Below are 11498 nucleotides of genomic sequence, written 5' to 3' on the forward strand. Positions count from 1 at the left end.
AAGTGGCTGCTGATAGCCAAACGCAGGCCAGGTCTCCTCCCCATGGACGCGTCTGGAGGCTGGCGTAACTCGAGGCCACGACCTGGCTGCTTATACCTTCCTCTTCTATCCTGCTACTATCCATTTCTTTGTGCTGTCGTTATTTTATGAAGTAGTGAGATGATGGTCATTTCTGGTGAGAGGTGTCCGGATCAGAAGGGGACGGAGTGTGCCGTCCATCAGACGAATCGGCCTTTATTGTCTCCTCATGATGATATCACTGTCGCCAGACACACACACACACACACACACACACACACACACACACACACACACACACACACACACACACACACACACACACACACACACACACACACACACACACACATCTCATGTCGCCTCGCCTCAGGCTGCTTGTCTACCAGGCTGCACAGGTGACTCACAGCAGCCCTGATGGAGTGTGTCACCACAGAGTCTGGTGTCTGCCCGAGTTTGGGCGTGTGTGGCGTCAGTGCGATAGTTTCTCAGCCGAATGCATTGGTGAAATGGAGCGTGATTTACCTAGTCACCCCCTGGAGTGTGGCTCTCTTATGAACTCATCTGTGACTCAACTAATAGCTAAACCTGCCACAGATTTAGCAGTGGCCTCATCAACCCCACGACCCCGCTGCAGGTTTATTGAAGCACAGCAGCGTCTGCATCACTCAGGTGGCATCCAGAGGGGAGAGGGTGCTCATGAACTCATAGATTGTGTTGCCTTTGAGGCCTCTCTCAGTGAAATCATGCAGTGTGAGCAGCTTTTGATTGCAGTTAAAGCCAACAGGCATAAAGGATCACTAATAGTCTGGAGCCCCTCACACAGGACATTACTAATGAGTGATCAGTCTTTTTTTACAGCATCTGTTGACAAGGCATTCATATGACTCCCTGAGAGGGACATCATTTAGCTCTTAAAGCGGTGGAATGGCAGTGACACTAGACGTGATTGCGACATTCAGAAGCATATTTTACTTTATGGCCTGATATTAATTGTGTGTGTGTGGCAGTGTGTGTATGATTGTGAGAAGTGAATGGTCGGTTAGACTTGTGAGGGGTCAAAGTTCTGCCTTATCATCATATGTGGTTGAACCTGCCTGCCCGCCTGCTGTTGGGTGATGTTTATTGTCCTTATCAGGCTCTACAGCAGCCAAGCGCATACACACACACACACACACACACACACACACACACACACACACACACACACACACACACACCCAAGCCGCTGCACTCTTGATTGCTTTAGTGGCAGAAACTAAGAAACTACACACTCACATACACACTTCTCATTCATGCACATAAGCCTCGGCCCTCTTGATTGCTTTAGTTGCAGAAACTGCACACAAACCAAACAAATGTGTGTGCAGAAACACACACACACACACACACACACACACACACACACACACACACACACACACACACACACACACACACACACACACACACACACACACACACATACGCACATACGCAGTTGCTCTGGCCTCTCAGTCTTTTCCCACACTGATAGAGATCTGGAGCATGCCATAAAGCACAATCCTGGATCACAGGGCACAACAGAGGCCCTCCTCTCCTCTCAGATCACTCACAGCTCCCAGGGCTGATAAAATGTCTGCGGTGCCTCCCTTACCCCTCTCCAGCGCCTCCTCCCCTCTCTGCTTCTCCTCACCCACTCTTCTTGATCTCATCAGTGCCACCTTATCTTCACCTTTCTGCCTTGCCAGTCTTCTTAAATAATTAGATATTTCCTCTTGTAATTCTATCATAGCTGTCAAAGCGGCTTTAACTCCACAGTAACTATTCCAGTGAATACTACAATAGCGATGAATCCATATCACAGCTAAATCAGCCTGCTGGGTCCCCATTATAGTGGTAACTTCAAACCATATAAAACAGTGCATCACCAGCTATAACTCTACTGTTTCCCTGACCTCATCTTCCCATAACCAGAATGATCTCAGCTTAAAGAAAAAAAGTTACTGCCCACACAGACCTCACCTGCCCCCACCAAGTGGAGTTTAAAGTTGAAATATCCCAGCTATTTCTATGATGTCATGATTTAATATCCTATTAATGGATAGCAGCGCTAACTGAAATAGTTTAAACACTTTTCTGCAGATTATTTACTGGTGTTTGAGCACGTCCAGCCCTTTGCCGGCTGTAAATCACCTGCCCTCTCTTGACCCTCACAGTGCTATAACGCCGAGCTTCCTCTGGCAGGACAGCTAAGTGAGCATTAATGGAGCCTGCAGTGCAAGTTTTACCCTTTTAAAGATCATTATGCTTTAGTGTTTGTTTACAAGGCAGCAGTTTGTGTAGAAAGGGGTCATCTAAATATAGAAATCTTATATATTTCACACTGGTCTTTCTTAATTAGCCAAGTTGTTTTCGCGCATTTGGACGCGTGGATAATAACCTATAATAAGCTATAGAGTTAGAATGGACATGGTGTCTCTGCTTCTGTGATTGATCCTGTGAGGATTTACTGACAAAATTGAGTGCACCAGAGTTGCCACTTTAGCAAATACCTGCTCGTAACACATGATCATCTCTGAACATTTAACACATACACATCAATGGACTGCAAAGAAACGTATTATTCCATCTCCATGACATGATCCTAGTGTAATGCAAATGTGTAGCTTAAATAAAGACACAGAGTAATGGGGTGAGACGATGTGGGAAAAAGACTGGAGGGACGGGTGATTCCATTAAAGACAAAGGTCAAATAAGAAGAAATGACCACAGCGGAGTTGACTGTGATGGAAGTGTGTGTGTGTGTGTGTGTGTGTGTGTGTGTGTGTGTGTGTGTGTGTGTGTGTGTGTGTGTGTGTGTGTGTGTGTGTGTGTGTGTGTGTGTGTGTGTGTGTGTGTGTGTGTGTGTGTGTGTGTGTGTGTGTGTGTGTGTGTGTGTGTGTGTGTGTGTGTGTGTGTGTGTGTGTGTGTGTGTGTGTGTGTGTGTGTGTGTGTGATGAGATGAGATGAGATGAGGAGGGGGAATCCCAGCCTCGGCCACAGAGCCAGATATGGGAGTGTGGGAATGAGACGAGGGCTGGCAGGCTAACAAGGTCTAACACAGAAGGGGGAGGCCCAAACCAATATGGCACAGAGAATGCATAGTGTGTGTGAAGCCCTTGGCCACTTATCCTCCCCGCTGGCTCAGTTAAATTGTGCCCATCCTTTGACTTGCAGTGATATAACGTATACACAAACACATTATTCTTCCTCCTGTTTCCCAGGGATATTTGTATTTTTTTTGTGTGGGGGTATTTGGCTCAGTCATGTGGAGAAGGAGAGATTTGGACGAATTGTGGATCTGCTCTTGGCGCCTGGCTCGCACTCAGGATAGCTGTGTGTATGTGTGAGGGGGGGCTCTGTGATGGCATTGTGCAGACATAGTGGGGAAACTGCCTCCATTAACAAGCCTGAATAACTTTACCAATATATCATCCTCTTGATGGTGTGTTTGATTTATTTTCTTCTGGAAACCAGGCTTTATAAATTGGTCACATCCTTTGCAGCCGTCTTTTTGTTCCCAAATAGTTGTGGTATTTCTCATAGACTGAGCTCAAGCTTAAAAGCCACTGAGAGGAAATGTAACGGATCTAATGCATTAAAGCATTGTAACTTGCTTGTTGACTGCACAGTGTTTTGATGGAGATTGAAGAGCACTACAATGTTGGGGTCTCCTCAGGCAAGTGGGGACACGTCTCACAAGGCTGATATGTAGATCTGAGGGCCCGGGTTGGGACATTGGATGTCACTGACAGGAAAAAGCAGATCTGCTCGTCTTCTTCCAGCTGGAAGACGGATCAGGGGGGCTGACACTGCTTATGTCATCAGCACAGTGTGTCTGACAGAGAAAGTGAGCGTGTGTCTCAGCTGACATGTTTATGACGCGAGTTGGCTGGGTGAAGCACGGCAGGTGTAAGGAGTGTATTTTTAGGCCTTGTTGCGGAGGAGTGAAGGATGATTGACAGAAACACCGCTCTGTAAAATCTGCTGACCAGAGAAAGAGAAAAAAACACAAACAATATAGAAAAGTAAAGCTAAGTAGAGCCTGCCGGTGTGTCGACATATTCAGAGTGAACAGATGAAACAGGATTTCCAGGGAAGGCACACTGCACGCAATATGAGCTTAAAACAGAATTTCACTTCCTCACCTCAAAGACCAAAATCACGAATGACTTGGAAGACGTATCTTTCGAAAAAGAATTTAAATAGAATCAGAAGTTAAACCTGACAACATGACAAAACCCTCAAGCTAACAGCTGTTCCTATCATCTTGAATCAAATATCAATCAGGATAGAATTATGAAGAAGTCACATATTCGCATTAATGTTTTGAGTTTAAATACTGTGTTTTCAAAGGTAACTGTCTGCAAAAGGGGCCGGCAGGCGTGTGCACTTAATTTTGGGAAGATGTATAGTTTGATGCTGAACAATTAGTTATTTTTAGTAAAATATCTGGCTTGTTGGCAAGCCTCATAGAAAGACAGAGTGTAGCCGCAGCTCCAGATCCTCAAAGCAATGAAAGCAGTGAACAGAGAGAGAGAGAGAGAGAGAGAGAGAGAGGAGAGAGAGAGAGAGAGAGAGAGAGAGAGAGAGAGAGAGAGAGAGAGAGAGAGAGAGAGAGAGAGAGAGAGAGAGAGAGAGAGATCGAGGTCAGTGTGAGATCGAGAGAAAGAGGCAGAATGGGGGAGATGGGATACAGAGATAAACATAGAGATAGAGGGAAAGAGCAGCCTCCCTCTTTCTCGGGGCGTCTTGGCTGTTCCTGACAACCAGTCGAAGAGGTTGCCTATGTAAGTGTGAATGTGTGTGTTGTAGATGGCTTGGTGTTGGCATAGAAACTGTCTGCAGGAAGCGTCAGTTCCAGGCGGAGCTCCTCTGGCAGACTCCGCTCACTTCCTGTGTGCTGCGAGGCAGGCAGGCACGCGCACAAACACACACACACTTCCATGCACACACACTCGCACAGGGTTGGAGCGGGGCAGGGCGCTCGCCTGGAGAGCGCTCCAACAAAATGAGAGAGCGAGGGAGGGAGGGAGGGAGGGAGGAGGGAGTTCAGCAGAGAGCAGCACTTTCCCACAGTCTGGGGATTTGACACATGGCTCTCACACATTCCTCAGCCCTGCGGCCGACCGAGCATCGGCTCTCAGGGAGAAGAGAAAGAGAAAGAGAGAGAGAGAGATTCCTCCTCCATGCTGGCAAACAGCATAGAGTTATAGAAGACATGGAGTGTGTCTGTGTTCGCATGTGCCCTGCGTATGTGTCTCGTAACATCTGTTTGCCTTATGCCCTAGTTTAACCCTTTCTAATCCACATTTGGCTTGTCAGACAGAACCAGTGAGTGGCACAGATGGCAGGTAGAGTGACAACACTCATTTGAGGACTGGCGTTTGTTTTACTGACCCACACTGCACATTTCAACAGGTTGCTGTCATTGCACAAACATTAATGACATACTGACCCACTGTGTAAATACTGCAGGGCTCAGCAGGTTAATGTTATATGATCCATGTCCTTTAACCTCAAGTCATTTATTAGCACAGGCTAACATCCTCATTGTCCTCATCAAAGGTACTTAATGCTTATATTTTGTCAAGACAATCAAAGGTGCTATTCCTGATCTTAACTTAGTTATAAATGTTGACTTTAGATTGATTTTGTGTTTGAAGTCCTTACTAACTTGAGAGTAAATGGAGATGTTACAATAAAACTGTCTAAGGCAAGGCAAGTTTATTTATATAGCACCTTTCAACACAAGGCAATTCAAAGGGCTTTACAAAAATGAAAGACATTAAGAAAATTGCATTTAAAATCAGTCATTAAAAAGCAAAGATAATAAAATAAACATTAAAAGATACATGGATAAAAGTTACAGTGCAGTTTAAGATATGAATAGTTCAATTAAAAGCAGCGGCAAAAAGAAAAGTCTTCAGTCTGGATTTAAAAGTAGTAAGAGTTGCAGCGGACCTGCAGGTTTCTGGGAGTTTGTTCCAGATATTTGGAGCATAATAACTGAACGCTGGTTTACCATGTTTAGTTCTGACTCTGGGGACAGAAAGCTGACCAGTCCCTGAAGACCTGAGAGATCTGGATGGTTCATAATTTAGTAATAGGTCAGAAATGTATTTTGGGCCTAAACCATTCAAAGCTTTATAAACCAGCAGCAGTATTTTGAAATCAATTCATTGACAGACAGGAAGCCAGTGTAAAGACTTCAGAACAGGAGTGATGTGATCCACTTTCTTAGTGTTTGTGAGGACTCCAGCAGCAGTGTTCTGAATCAGCTGCAGCTTTCTAATAGATTTTTTAGTGAGACCTGTAAAGACACCATTACAGTAGTCGAGTCTACTGAAGATAAAAGCATGGACAAGTTTTTCCGAGTCCTGCTGTGACATTAGTCTTTTTATCCTAGATATATACTTTAGGTGATAGTAGGCTGATTTAGTAATTGTTTTAATGTGACTGTTGAAACTCAGGTCAGAGTCCATGACTACACCTAGATTTCTGGCTTTATCTGTTGTTTTGAACATTGCAGACTGAAGCTCAGCGCTAACTTTTATACGTTTTCTGCCTCCAAAAATCATTACCTCAGTTTTATCTTTGTTTAATTGGAGAGAGTTCTGACACATCCAGTCATTGATTTGTTCAATGCACTTACTTGAATTGGAGCGTAGTCTCCTGGTGAAATGGTTATGTAAATGTGTGTGTCATCCACATAGCTATGGTAACTTATTGTGTTGTTTTTCATTATCTGAGCCAGTGGTAGCATGTCGATGTTAAAGAGATGAGACCCCAAGATGGAGCCTTGAGGAACCCCACATGTCATATTTGTCAACTCAGATGTGTATTTACCTATAGAAATAACGTTTTTTCTGTCCTTTAATTTGGATTAAAAAACTGTTGCTGAAAGTCAACTAAATGTATTTGCCCCTTTGTTTGCCTTCTCAGCTATACAAAGCACTTCTACATCATTCATGTGACTGGGCATTAACACCATGTCATCCCTTCACTATTTTCTGTGGCATTCTAATTAGTTCTATTTATTACGTGCAAGACAGAACAAAACATTACAATTGGAAAAGTGTGGAAGGCTATACTAACCTAAAATGACATTTTTATTAACAATGCAAAATTGGAAAAAAATAGGAACGTGGTCTCATTGTTCTCTGTCTTTTGTGTCCCCTGTCACTTTCCCTTCTGTCCTACCTTGCATGGTTTGGTCTTTGATGTTGTGGACATGGGTCCGTCCTGTCGCTCTCCCCCCTCATTTAACCCCACTCCTCCCATCCAGCCAGTGCTTCCTTAAATAAATGTTCTGCTCTGTGGGATTTTAAAAGGAAGCCAAGGTCACCCTCCTTGACAATTACAACGCAGCCTGGGAAGAGTTGCTCTGCAAAGCTGGCCCGGCTGGCCCGCGCCAACAGACACACGGACCACCCGTACACGCTCATGATTGAGTGTGTGTGTGTGTGTGCGCGCGCGTGTGTGCGTGCGTGCGCGCGTGCAAGCACTGGAGTTAAAGACATGACAAGCGGGAAAGAAAGTGGTTGCAAGAGAAACCTGGGGTGGAGGGAAGTGGCATGAGGAGAAGATAGAAAGATGAAAGTAGGCAGACCAAATCATTTCTTACTCGAGTGCCCATCCGATATGGTGGACTCCAAATTGCCAATTAGGATCCCCCCCCGAAACACAACCCCCTCCCTTCCTCTTCTTCGAAGCGTGAGGTCAAAATCAGAACATCTGAGTCCCTAAATGACTGTGTTTATCATTTGCGAGAGAATTCAGACACAGCAGGGAGGAAAACGGCTGCGGTCTGGACGGTGAATGGCAGGCAGGCGTTTGATGCTGGAAAAGCGACAACAAAGCATTCCTGGAGGGAATCGGTAGGGGGACGGACCCGCACTGCTATTCTGCACTACACGCCTGTGACACCTTGACACTGCTACTTCCTGCTAATTAAGAGCTGGCAGTCTCTTCCCTGTCAGCACATCCTCAGAGTGCCTGTTTGTACTGAGTGTGTGTGTGTGTCTGAGGCTAGTGAGGTCAGCTGGATTGATGAGCCAGGTCAGTGGAGATAGGAAGGGATGGGTGGGAATGAACATTTGAGTTTAGGTGCGTGTGTGTGAAAAAAAAACATTTCTGTGTGACGCTGTGGCAGTTGAGAGGCTCTCATCCTTTGCCAGTTTTGTGTGTGTTTTTGTCAATGGAGGCATGAGGATGACATCTGTTGTACAGCTTAGCACGCTAATAAAAGAGAAGGAATGATATGATGGAGTTCGGCTTTATTCTATCGTTTTTCAGAGGAGCTGGGGGCTGGTTTCAGAAATCAACTGCACGTTTGCATGTCCATGATCAATCCGGGGATTACATCTTTTATGAGGGAATCACTTTCTTCTGTGACAGACATCTTAAAAAAGTAGTATCTATATATAACCATATGTCACCGCAAACTGTATCTTTATATATATATATATATATATATATGCACTTCGAGTCCATCTATGATAATCCTCTGACAGCTGAACATCTGTTTGTACATTTTCCGTGTTTTTGCGTGTGTATAGTTAACTTTTAGTGAATTAGGGAAATATTTGACTGAAAAATGTTTACCTCAACAAAACTATTAATCTCATCTTCTTTAGTCCGGAAAGCCATTTCTGTGTGTCATTGGGTTTGCCTTTGTGTGTCTGTCAATGAGAGAAAGTGAGTGTTCATGTTTGTATGAGCGGGCCCCACCTAAACGGCGATTTGGGGCATCCCGGTGGCCCCTTTGTACCCGAGTGGCGACTGTTTCCCACTGATGTCTGATGTTTTTAGAGGCAGCCGAAGTGCTCTTTTGTTTCCAGATGACTTGCATGCAAATAAAAACGTCCTGTTCAGCTGCCACCATGAGCATATAGCTAAGGTGCAGCGAAGGCGAACGGATGACACACACATACACACACATATGAGTCTTTAGATTCGGGAACGCGGGTGAGGAGGGCTTTGATGTTCCTTCAAGATGTTTTGTTCGGTGTGGCGGACGCCATGCACCACAAAACCGTTTTCCCCCCTGTGTGAAGGCAGGGGATTAGCAGTTCCTGGAGTCCTTCTAATGAAGCCTGTTTGATGTTAGGGCCCAATTACCGTACGGGGGCCTTGTGAAAGTGCGGGGTTTGTGTCGGGGGGGTGAGGGTCCATCTACAGCGACATCACAGATGACCTCCCCTTCTACCCCTTGACTATACATTACCCCATTCTCCAATTTAGCCTTACTGTCCCCCTCCCCTTCATATTGTTTATATACAGAGTAGGGTTTTGGTGTAAACGCCTCTTTACAACTGAAATATAAAGTGTATGATTCATTTTATCTCTTAAAACTTTTGAAGTATACATATTGTATCATAACAAATGGGGAAGGACAAAAGACATCCAAGTCCATTTCAAGTCCTTTCACTAAGTGCTTAACCAGTATAATATATATTATATATATTTAGTGAAGCTCATTCCCTTTACTATGTAGACTATTATTTCACAGTTGTAAAGTGTCTTTGTTAATACTATTGAGAAGTAGTTTAAAGATCAACAGGTGGGTTGGAGGCATTGATGATTGAAAGGTATGGAGTATATTATTTTTGTGACAATTTATAGTTGTAAATGGTTGGTTGTTTTTCATATTGTTGATCACCAACTTTGGCCAATGATTATGGACCCATTGTCCTGATTCGTTATAGGCAGATTCAGGAACCAGGACTGCGTGTCAAGTGGTCTTCACAGGTTTAGCATTTTGGACAAGTGTAATATACCTAAGAGACGCGCTAAAGAGTTTCTTTTCATGGACGAAGAGTCGCTTCACATAATACTCCATGTCCTCGTCGGTGATGAGGAGGAACGAGCAGCTCACCCTGCTGGACGACCGCTTCGAGAAGTTTTACGAGCAGTTTGATGACGATGAGATCGGAGCGCTGGATAACGCCGAGCTGGAGGGGTTCATCCAGCCGGACAGCGCTCGCCTGGAGGAAGTCGCTATTTCTATTTCATACAGAAAGGGAAAGAATACTTGAGACCTGACGACTTGGGTCCTAAAGAACTTCCTGCCGTGAAGGAGGAGGATGAAGACGATGATGAAGATGAAGAGGAAGAGATGGAAACCGTTGTTATCAAGGGTCCAGAGGACAAGTGGGACTGTGAAACCATCATCAGCACATATTCCAACATCTATAACAGACCCAAGTTGATTCAGGAACCACAAAGGACGAAGCCGATCCGAGTGTCCCAGAAGACGGGCATCCCTCTGGACGTCCTTCCTACCAAAGGCCTGACCGCTAAGCAGGCGGAGCGCATGATGAGTATCAAGGACTCAGACCTGCCTCGAGTTTCCACCCAGCGGCGCAGCAAGGAGGAGAGCACAGAGGAGAGGAAGCAGAGGAAACTCGCCATCAAGGAAGAACGCAAGGAGCGGAGAGTGGAGAAGAAAGCCAACCAGACGGCGTTTAAGGAGGAGAAAGTGCGGCAGGAGAAGCAGATGTTGAGCCTGAGAGCCAACGTTCTAGGCATGAAGCTTTAATAAACAAACTCTGCCCACACTGACTTTCTTTACCCCGCTTTGAGGCGCCATCAGTGTACTCTTAACTTCAGTGGAGCTGAGAAACGAGTCCGAACAGGGCGACTGACGGGGAGCCGAGGCTCCAATCTCCTCGAATCATCACGAGATGCAACTTTAAAAGAGGAAGAAATTAACTTTATCTACAGTTTACCAGCTCAGGATTAATAAATGCTGGGTGTTGAGTAGAAGGAAGATTATTAAAAAGTTTGATTTGATTTTGTTTTTGTGATCATATCGGTTATCTTGCTTTTGGATATTAAAACGCTTATATTGCAGGTGATAAATGAGAAGATCGATACCACTCATGTCTGTACTGAAGCAGCCCAATGCTAACTTAGCTTAGCACAAACACTGGAAACAAGTGTATACAGTAAGCCAGGCTCCTCTGAAGCTCACAAATTAACGTTATGTGTGTCATTAGTACCTTTAGTTTATAGATGTTTGTATTGTAAGACAAATGCATTTTGGCTGTTACATAACTGTTGCTGGCTTCTCCATGCACCTTGGAAGTCGATACATGTGTTTAAGAAGCACAGATGCAGAATGCAACAACAACAAATGGCCACGTTAGAGGGGTAAATAATAAGACTGTTACTTTATAAAGTGATTTTGTTTAAGATAAATTAAGTTTCATTCTGTAAAAACAACCTAGATACGAAAAAAAGGTGCAAAGAAATTGATAAATTAAGCAAAAACAATGTACAAATTAAATAATAACTCCTGAAAGATACCAAAAACAGTCAAACTGCTAATATTTATTTGTTGTATTTTTCACAATTAAACTACTGACATTTATCATGTTAAAACTGAGCTTAAAAAAAAAAGTAATATACCTAAACCTGACATGCCTACACTTTTATTTATTTTTTAAATGGAA

The 11498-nt window shown here is 44.3% G+C and overlaps 1 pseudogene; it reads left to right on the plus strand.

Moving 5' to 3' along the window:
• Positions 1–374: 374 nt before the first annotated feature.
• Positions 375–10745, plus strand: LOC117445554 (protein LTV1 homolog pseudogene; annotated as a pseudogene).
• Positions 10746–11498: the final 753 nt, after the last annotated feature.

Source organism: Pseudochaenichthys georgianus, chromosome 4 (assembly GCF_902827115.2).
Source record: "Pseudochaenichthys georgianus chromosome 4, fPseGeo1.2, whole genome shotgun sequence".
Taxonomy (NCBI): domain Eukaryota; kingdom Metazoa; phylum Chordata; class Actinopteri; order Perciformes; family Channichthyidae; genus Pseudochaenichthys; species Pseudochaenichthys georgianus.